Raw genomic sequence first — 8,919 nt, forward strand, 5'->3', positions numbered from 1 at the left:
GCGTCACCATATGTACGTGTCACGAACATTTTTATACTTGTTACGAATTAGTGAACTGTGTGACTTTTAACTAGTGAAAAAGAAAATCAGTGGACATGGAATGTAAGATCGTTACTTTGGAGAAAACCAATGACGGTAGAGACTTTCTATAATGTGCAACGAAACAGTGTATTTGTATCTGTGACTTACAATTTCGCGTATGTACTGAAGCGCCATTGTGACAGGGATCGCTCGCTCTCTCTCGCGCTCGCTCTCTCTCGCACTGAGCGAGGTGGTGCAGTGGTTAGCACACTGGACTCGCATTCGGGAGGGCGACGGTTCAATCCCGTCTCCGGCCATCCTGATTTAGATTTTCCGTGATTTCCTTAAATCCCTTCAGGCAAATGCCGGGATGGTTCCTTTGAAAGGGCTCGGTCGATTTCCTTCCCCATCCTTCCCTCACCTGAGCTTGCGCTCCGTCTCTGATGACCTCGTTGTCGACGGGACGTTATACACTAATATCCTCCTCTCTCTCGCGCGCTGTCGTTGTTATAAGATCGCTCTGAGCCTTACAGGTCTGTGCCACTGTATAATCTGGTGTTAATTGTGAAATAGAGTTTTAAATTGAACTCATTTACTGCTCTCATTTCAAGTTTGTAATCGCCCTGTGTCAAATAACGAAACATTTAAAGCATTTCTAGCACGCTGGGCAGTCGAGACAACGTAGCGTCGCTGGAGTTACAAGACGACCGCCATTACGCAGCTAGTGTTGGCCCTGTGTGCCTCGGTCGTATGCAGTCCTGATTGTGGCGCTCACCTGCACGGCGCCAAACACGCATACGACCATCATTGGCACCAAGGCAGAAGCGACACTCATCGCTGAAGACGACACGTCTCCATTCGTCCCTCCATTCACGCCTGTCGCGACACCACTGGAGGCGGGCTGCACGATGTTGGGGCGTGAGCTGAAGACGGCCTAACGGTGTGCGGGACCGTAGCCCAGCTTCATGGAGACGGTTGCGAATGGTCCTCGCCGATACCCCAGGAGCAACAGTGTCCCTAATTTGCTGGGAAGTGGCGGTGCGGTCCCCTACGGCACTGCGTAGGATCCTACGGTCTTGGCGTGCATCCGTGCGTCGCTGCGGTCCGGTCCCAGGTCGACGGGCACGTGCACCTTCCGCCGACCACTGGCGACAACATCGATGTACTGTGGAGACCTCACGCCCCACGTGTTGAGCAATTCGGCGGTACGTCCACCCGGCCTCCCGCATGCCCACTATACGCCCTCGCTCAAAGTCCGTCAACTGCACATACGGTTCACGTCCACGCTGTCGCGGCATGCTACCAGTGTTAAAGACAGCGATGGAGCTCCGTATGCCACGGCAAACTGGCTGACACTGACGGCGGCGGTGCACAAATGCTGCGCAGCTAGCGCCATTCGACGGCCAACACCGCGGTTCCTGGTGTGTCCGCTGTGCCGTGCGTGTGATCATTGCTTGTACAGCCCTCTCGCAGTGTCCGGAGCAAGTATGGTGGGTCTGACACACCGGTGTCAATGTGTTCTTTTTTTCCATTTCCAGGAGTGTATTTACTGTGTTAGCCATTTACAGTAGTGTAGTTGCACTCGTGGTTCGAAAATATATACATTACGTAGACGTAGTTACGGACGCTTATCGCACGAAATTGTTTTCTTCTTGTTCATGGCTTATAACCGCATTTACGCCAAGCAATCACAACAATTAGATGCTAGGCTCAAGTCTTTATGATTAAAGTAAATGTGGCTAAGAACTGTCCTGTAATTTAAGTCGCAAACTTAAGTGCAAGGATCAGAACACAAGTAATATGTATTTTACGAGCTAATTTCCAAACAATATTAAATTTATTCATGAAAACCAGGAAAGCATATAATTATAAAGACAAAAATATATTTCAAACTCTAGTCACCACAAGCCAAGGGCATCATTTCACTGGACATTGAGATCTTTATTGCAATATTTGCTCAATGTCAACGTAACCCTGTACGCCACATCTTCAAAACTTCCTGGCAGGGAGTCTGCATTCGAAGTAGTTCCTCCTTAACAGTATTTCGCCGTGCTGCAGATGTTTCGTCGTGCACTTTTTTGAACAGCGATGTTCACGGAGCACAGTTTTCTGAAGGACTATCAAGAAATCTGTAGCACGGACATGAAGTCCCTATCCCCGAAAAGTGAAGCCCAGAGCGCAGATCACGCTATATCCATCGGCTGAAGGTGGCGCATACGAGAGCTCAGAGGGGCATTGTTTATGGATAACAAACTGCTGCCTACATCGAAAACAAATAGGTAAACACACACATCAAAAACGTTTTGCATCACCCTGGTTCCCAGAACTCCTGAAGATAGACGTCGACTGTGGATATTGTATCACAGACACAGTACCTTTGACTGTTCAGAGATGTCACTAAACCCGCGCAAAGATGTAAACAACCATGCATGAGCAGCGCCTATTAGACGGAGAGGATCCGACAGCCGATCAGTTCCAGTAATTCTACCATGAAGGAGGTACACGGCTCGTGTTGTCTATAGTTAAACCATGCCTAAACGGTCAATACCGCGGTTCGATACGTCCGCATTGTTACATTGTGCCAGGAAGGACTCTCAACAAGGCGTCTCGGAGTGAACCAAAGCGAGGTTGTTCGGACATGGAAGAGATACAGAAAGACAGAAACTGTCGATGACATGCCTCGCTCAGGCCGCCCAAGAGCTAATACTGCAGTGGATGGCCACTACCTACGAATTATGGCTCGGAGGAACCCTGACAGCAACGCCACCATATTGAATAATGCTTTTGGTGCAGCCACAGGCCGTCGTGTTACTATTCAAATTATGCGCAATAGCCTGCATGATGCGCAACTTCACTCCCGACGTTCATGGCGAGGTCCATCTTTCAAACCGCGACACCACACAGCGCGCTACAGATGGGCCCAACAACATGCCGAATGGACCGCTCAGGATTGGCATCACGTTCTCTTCACAGATGAGAGTCGCATATGCCTTCAACAACGCACAGTCGTCAGAGACGTGTTTGGAGGCAAACCGGTCAGGCTGAACACCATAGACACACTGTGCAGCAAGTGCAGGGAAGTGTAGGTTCCCTGCTGTTTTGGGGTGGCATTATGTGGCCATTCGTCTTCATGGACGACAATTCGCGCCCTTATCGTGCACATCTTGTGAATGACTTCCTTCAGGATAACGACATCGCTCGACTAGAGGGGTCATCATGTCCGCCAGACATGAACCCTATCGAACATGCCTGGGAATGATTGAAAGGGGCCGTTTATAGAGGACGTGACCCACCAACCACTCTGAGCTATCTACGCAGAATCGCCGTTGAGGAGTGGGACAATCTGGACCAACAGTGCCTTGATGAACTTGTGGATAGTATGCCACGACGAATAGAGGCATGCATCAATGCAAGAGGACGCACTACTGGGTATTACAGGTACCGGTGTGTACAGTAGTCTGGACCATCTCTGAAGGTCTCGCTATATGGTGGTACAACATGCAATGTGTGGTTTTCATGAGCAATAAAAAGGGCGGAAATGAGGTATATGTTGTTCTAATAATTTCCGGGTATGGAGCCGGATCCCGTCGACATTCTGCCACGATATTTCGGCCCAGAGACGTCCGGCCATCATCAGGTGAGTACACAACTACTGAAGAGCCCAGGTGCAGTCGCGGTATTTATGCAGATTCTCGCGCATGCGAAATGTACTGGCATCCTACAGCGCATGCGTCAGGTGTTGACATGCGCGGCATAGCCGAGTTGTACGTGCTGCCCTCGGTGGTGAAAATAAAAGATCATCTAGTCATTGAGTATCGAATGAAGCTGTCGATTCCGTTGTGATTGTATAATTTTAATAACAGGATTCCAATTTTTGTCCTGCTGAAAGCCGTTGTCACGATTTATAAGATTATCGGTAAGACGTATTTCCACTGATTCTTTGATTACGGAATCCCAAAATCCGGAAAACGTAGCTAAAATGTTTATTCCATTGTATTCCATAGAATGTCACAATGAAATACAGTGCTCTGCTACTGCCGATTTTGACGGTTGCCGCAGACGGGTGTATCTTTCATGTTCTGTACATCGTTCATGGACAGTTCTAGTCGTCTGACCAATAAATGCAGAGCCACATTCACAGGGAATTTTGTAAACGCCTGATTTGATTTTATTTTTCTTCAGTAATCGACCTATTTTCGACGACACATTTCTGGCGTTTGGAAGGAACGCAGTTGATTTGAAGTCGTAATCAGCGTCCTCAGTGCGTTGCTTCTTGTTATGACAGTTGCGCATGGCCTTCCTTATTTGGCGTGAAGTGTAGCCATTCTCTTTAAAAACCTTCTCCAAGTGTTCTAATTATGCGTGGAGGTATCCATCATCCGATATTACATGCGCTCGATGTATTAAGGTACTGAGAACACCGGCTGTCTGTGCTGGGTGATGGTAGCTTGACGCCTGGAGATACACATCTGTTTGAGTCGGTTTCCTGTACACAGAATGTCCTAATGACCCATCATTTTTACGGCGTGCTAGCACGTCTAGAAATGGTAAAGTGCCATCTTTTTCAATCTCCATCGTGAATTTGATGTTCTCATGTAATGAGTTCAAGTGATGAAGGAATTTCTCCAGTTGATCTCTATTCCAGTATTCTGTACAGGTTCCAGAACTCTCGGAACCGCGGTGATGCGAAACTTTTTTGTATGTGCGTCCATTTTGTCACAGATTAGCCTCAAGATGGAATGGTACACTGACGAGCCAAAACATTGTGACCACTGTCCACCGCTGCGTTGGATGCCGCCTAGTGACGTTGCGGTCACGTGACGCGGTGAAAGTAGGCTAGCGGAGCGGACACGGCATCACCCTAGTGAAGATACGGGCTGTAAATGGGGAAGTTCATTGAGACAAGGGACTTTGACAAAGGGCAGATTATTATCACGCTGAGCCTGTGAACGAGTATCTCGAAAACGGCGAAGTTGGTCGAATGTTAGAGAGAGAGAGAGAGAGAGAGAGAGAGAGAGAGAGAGAGAGAGAGAGAACGAACTTGACCCAGTCACAGCTTCACTCCCTTTTCCTCTTTTATTCTCTTCCAAAATTTCCTCAATTCACTGCGTTCCTCCTCATTTTCCTCTGTCCACTTGTTCCATGTTTCTTTCCTCGAGACTTGTTCAACTGTCTTGTTACTGATTTCGTTTCTCTGGTCCTTAACTTACTTGCATCAGCAACGTTAAAAATTTGCCAGTGAATGTCTTCATTCGAACCTAACTTATTGCCCGCAGAATTGTGGGTGTAACATAGTGGCGAACCCGTCAATGCATCGCATTTGTGCGAAATTTATATGAGAATTGGATATATATCCCAGTCTGGGGTATCCCTGGGAATTGTGTCAGGACGCAAATTTCGGCTCGCGGTTGCGACTTCGCTCACTATGAAACTAAAGCACTCGAAATTACAATAATTTGAATAGAATATGATTGACCTACTCCTTTGTTTTCATTTTTGATTTTTTACTAACAAGACTTCAAAATATACAACATTTTTGGATTTTTTGGATACCGTGTGATCGGAGTGTGAACTGATTTCCTGAACAACCAGTTCATGAAGTAGCAACATATAACTGAGGTGGGGGGGGGGGGGCGGGGAATTGATCGTAAATCTATTTAGGTACCTGACCTTGAGCCTTGCGTATTGTTATAGACAACGAAATCTAGATGGAATTGAAGTCGCTTAAAGTCAAAGGGTAAATCGATTGGGATACCTCTCCTGCTGCAATGTGTGTGAGCATAGTAGCTTCAACATTATTTCTTCTCACAGTTTTAATCTGCAAACTTTTACCATTACGAAGTTTCGGAAAACTGAGCTTTGTTGGTAGTAGTATTATAGAAACGCTGAGTTTAAACCTCCAATTGTGGTTCGGGTAGAAACGGGCAGTTTACAGGGTAAACTTGCCCTTGAATCTTAAAGGCTAGCACGTAATTGTCTACGACAATTTTTTCGCACCGAAATAAGTCATGTGAAACGCAGTAATGCACTGCTTTGCGTTATCGGAGAAATGTTTTGAGAATGGGTGATATCACAGAATTAATTCCTTCAGCGAACTTGATGGTGTTGCTAGCTGTGGCCAAGAGCCTTTACCTTCATCATTCTATTTGTTGACCTTACAAAGAGTGCATATTTTGTCAATTGCAACAAGTTTTAATTTTAGTCAAAATTCTTCCGAAACGGCAATTTTGTTTTTCTTTTTTTAATGAGAATGGTTCTTATATAATGGCGGAAGATCCTGTGATAGGCTATTGAGGATGAGGAGGCGAGATGTTAGACGTTCTTCATTATTAGTTGTTTGCTTCATTGCTTGGCACTGGTGGAAACAGACGAATGGGAAACGGGTGGCAGCTGTGACGTAGGGCTGTTTACTTGCTGCCTGGTGCCGACTGAGGCGTTCTGGCACACTCGTATGTACCTGCAGCTGCTGTGGTCTCCCACACGCCGTTGCGTGTTGCTTTGCGTGAGCTGTCTTTCCGTAGTCTACGCCGCTGTTTCTATCGCCCCTCTAATTTTTCTCCCGAAGATAACTCTATCACGGGGTTCCGGGTTCGATTCCCCGCCGGGCTTGGCATTTTCTCTGCCCGCGGACTGGGTGTTTGTGTTATCATCATTTGATCACCACCACCACCACCACCACCACCACCACCACCACCACCACCACCACCATTCGTTTCAGTGGCTAGACAGAACTGTGAAAAAAAAATTGGGACTCTGTACGGGCGCTGATGACCGCGCAGTTGAGCGGCGCACAAACCAAACATCATCCTCCTGAAGGTAAGAGACTATTTCGCCATGAGGCGGGCCTCTCGAAATTCTATCCGTTCGCCGCACTCATGCTGGTGTTCTGACACAGCAGATTCGGTGTTTTGCCTACGTCGGATACATCTCATGCAAATAGCGTTACGTCACAACTCCCACCCGTTTCCCATTCGCCTATTTGCACCACTGGCGATCAATAGAGCAAACACTAATCAAGGAAGTATTTCCACCAATGAAAAGAAAAAAAATGAAAATACCAATAAGGGATGTCTAATATCCCTCCCTCGCATCCTATCGCAGTTAGATAACAACGTCTTCCGCCAGAATATGACAACTAAACTCTTCTCACTCAACAGTAAAAAAAAAAAAAAAGTCATGAGGAAGGCTACTTGCAATAGTGGGCGAAACTACGGAAGTTTCACACACTGACAATTCGACTATAGAGCCAGAAGACTATGAAAATGGCCGCCGAAGCCTACGCTTAAATTTATTTAATTAGAATGGATATAATCAAAAGGTGTAGTACGTTCAAAAGCAGCCCTTGACGCATCAGCTCATCTGCTCTGCATAGAAAATACGCGTCAGACATGAAGTCTACGGAAACTCTCAGGTGTCGTTTCACTTCGTCTGTTGGTTGGAATGTTTACGTATTGCTGATTTATACTAATCATATACACAATTATTTTTTTCAAATATATAGCCTATGTCCTACATAGTATAGTTCTAGTTTTTGGAGTACTGTGTGATAAAGAGTTATTGTAAGGACATACACAACTGACCATGGTTAAAACACTCTGACCACAAAACATTTGCAACATATTTGAATGACCGAGCTTTAGCCTTCTTCATTGCTGCTCCGAACGAAATCGTTTCGTTGAAATTTAACGGGTAAATCGGTTGGGAGCATTGGCATACAGTGTACGAGAAAGCTGCTTGTCATATGTGAGGATAGTAGCTTCAATGGGAGTATTTAGCAGAGTTTTAATCTGCGAACGGGTGGCAGTACAAAGCTTCGGACTATTCATATTCCGTAGTAGCATTCTAATCATGATCGGATAAGCCATCATCATGTAAAGCATTTCTGTTAAAACAGACTGTGACGAAGAAAACTAAACCACACGTTTCCACACCACAGTATTTTCTTTCTCTCAGTCGGTTCTAAATGGAAACCTTTACATTGCCTATGTCCTTCTGAAGATTAATTACAGCACCGTGTAAAAAATTGGAGTAACTCGCTCAAGAACTTTACGAATTTTTTTTTGGAGACAACGGTAAATACGTTGCTAGAGACATTGCGCGCTACACCATGCCTCTAGCATCGACGCGCAGAATAACGAGCCAGTGCATTAGCCAGTAATGGCGGGATGGGGGATACGAGGTTCGTATCACATGTCCGTTACCGCGACGTCGGCAGCCAATCTCCCGACGGTAAACACACATCAGCGGAGATATTCAGCAGACAGTTTATGTTGGTTTAGCTGACCTGCCGAGTTCATCAAACTATGAGCCATGTCTGCCGCGAAACAACCGCCTATGGACATCTCCTCAGGACTCTTTCATTTACTTGATTATTCGTTCATTTATTCATTCTCTTTGTTTCTTTATGTTATTCACAAATACAGCTTTACTGTATGGTTAAATGATGATGGCGTCCTCTTGGGTAAAATATTCCGGAGGTAAAATAGTCCCCCATTCGGATCTCCGGGCGAGGACTACTCAGGAGGACGTCGTTATCAGGAGAAAGAAAACTGGCGTTGTACGGATCGGAGCGTGGAATGTCAGATCCCTTAATCGAGCAGGTAGGTTACAAAATTTAAAAAGGGAAATGGATAGGTTAAAGTTAAATATAGTAGGAATTAGTGAAGTTCGGTGGCAGGAGGAACAAGACTTTTGGTCAGGTGATTACAGGATTATAAATACAAAATCAAATAGGGGTAATGCAGGAGTCGGTTTAATAATGAATAAAAAAATAGGAGTGCGGGTTAGCTACTACAAACAGCATAGTGAACGCATTATTGTGGCCAAGATAGACACAAAGCCCATGCCTCTTACAGTAGTACAAGTTTATATGCCAACTAGCTCTGCAGATGACGAAGA

At 45.8% G+C, this 8,919-nt stretch overlaps 1 non-coding gene across 1 annotated transcript; it reads left to right on the forward strand.

Moving 5' to 3' along the window:
* The first annotated feature begins 265 nt into the window (after positions 1–265).
* Trnaa-cgc (transfer RNA alanine (anticodon CGC)) lies at positions 266–338 on the forward strand. The gene has a single exon. It is a non-coding gene; the product is annotated as a tRNA-Ala (tRNA).
* Positions 339–8,919: the final 8,581 nt, after the last annotated feature.

The sequence above is a fragment of the Schistocerca nitens genome, chromosome 9 (genome assembly GCF_023898315.1).
Source record: "Schistocerca nitens isolate TAMUIC-IGC-003100 chromosome 9, iqSchNite1.1, whole genome shotgun sequence".
In the NCBI taxonomy this organism is placed as follows: Eukaryota; Metazoa; Arthropoda; class Insecta; order Orthoptera; family Acrididae; genus Schistocerca; species Schistocerca nitens.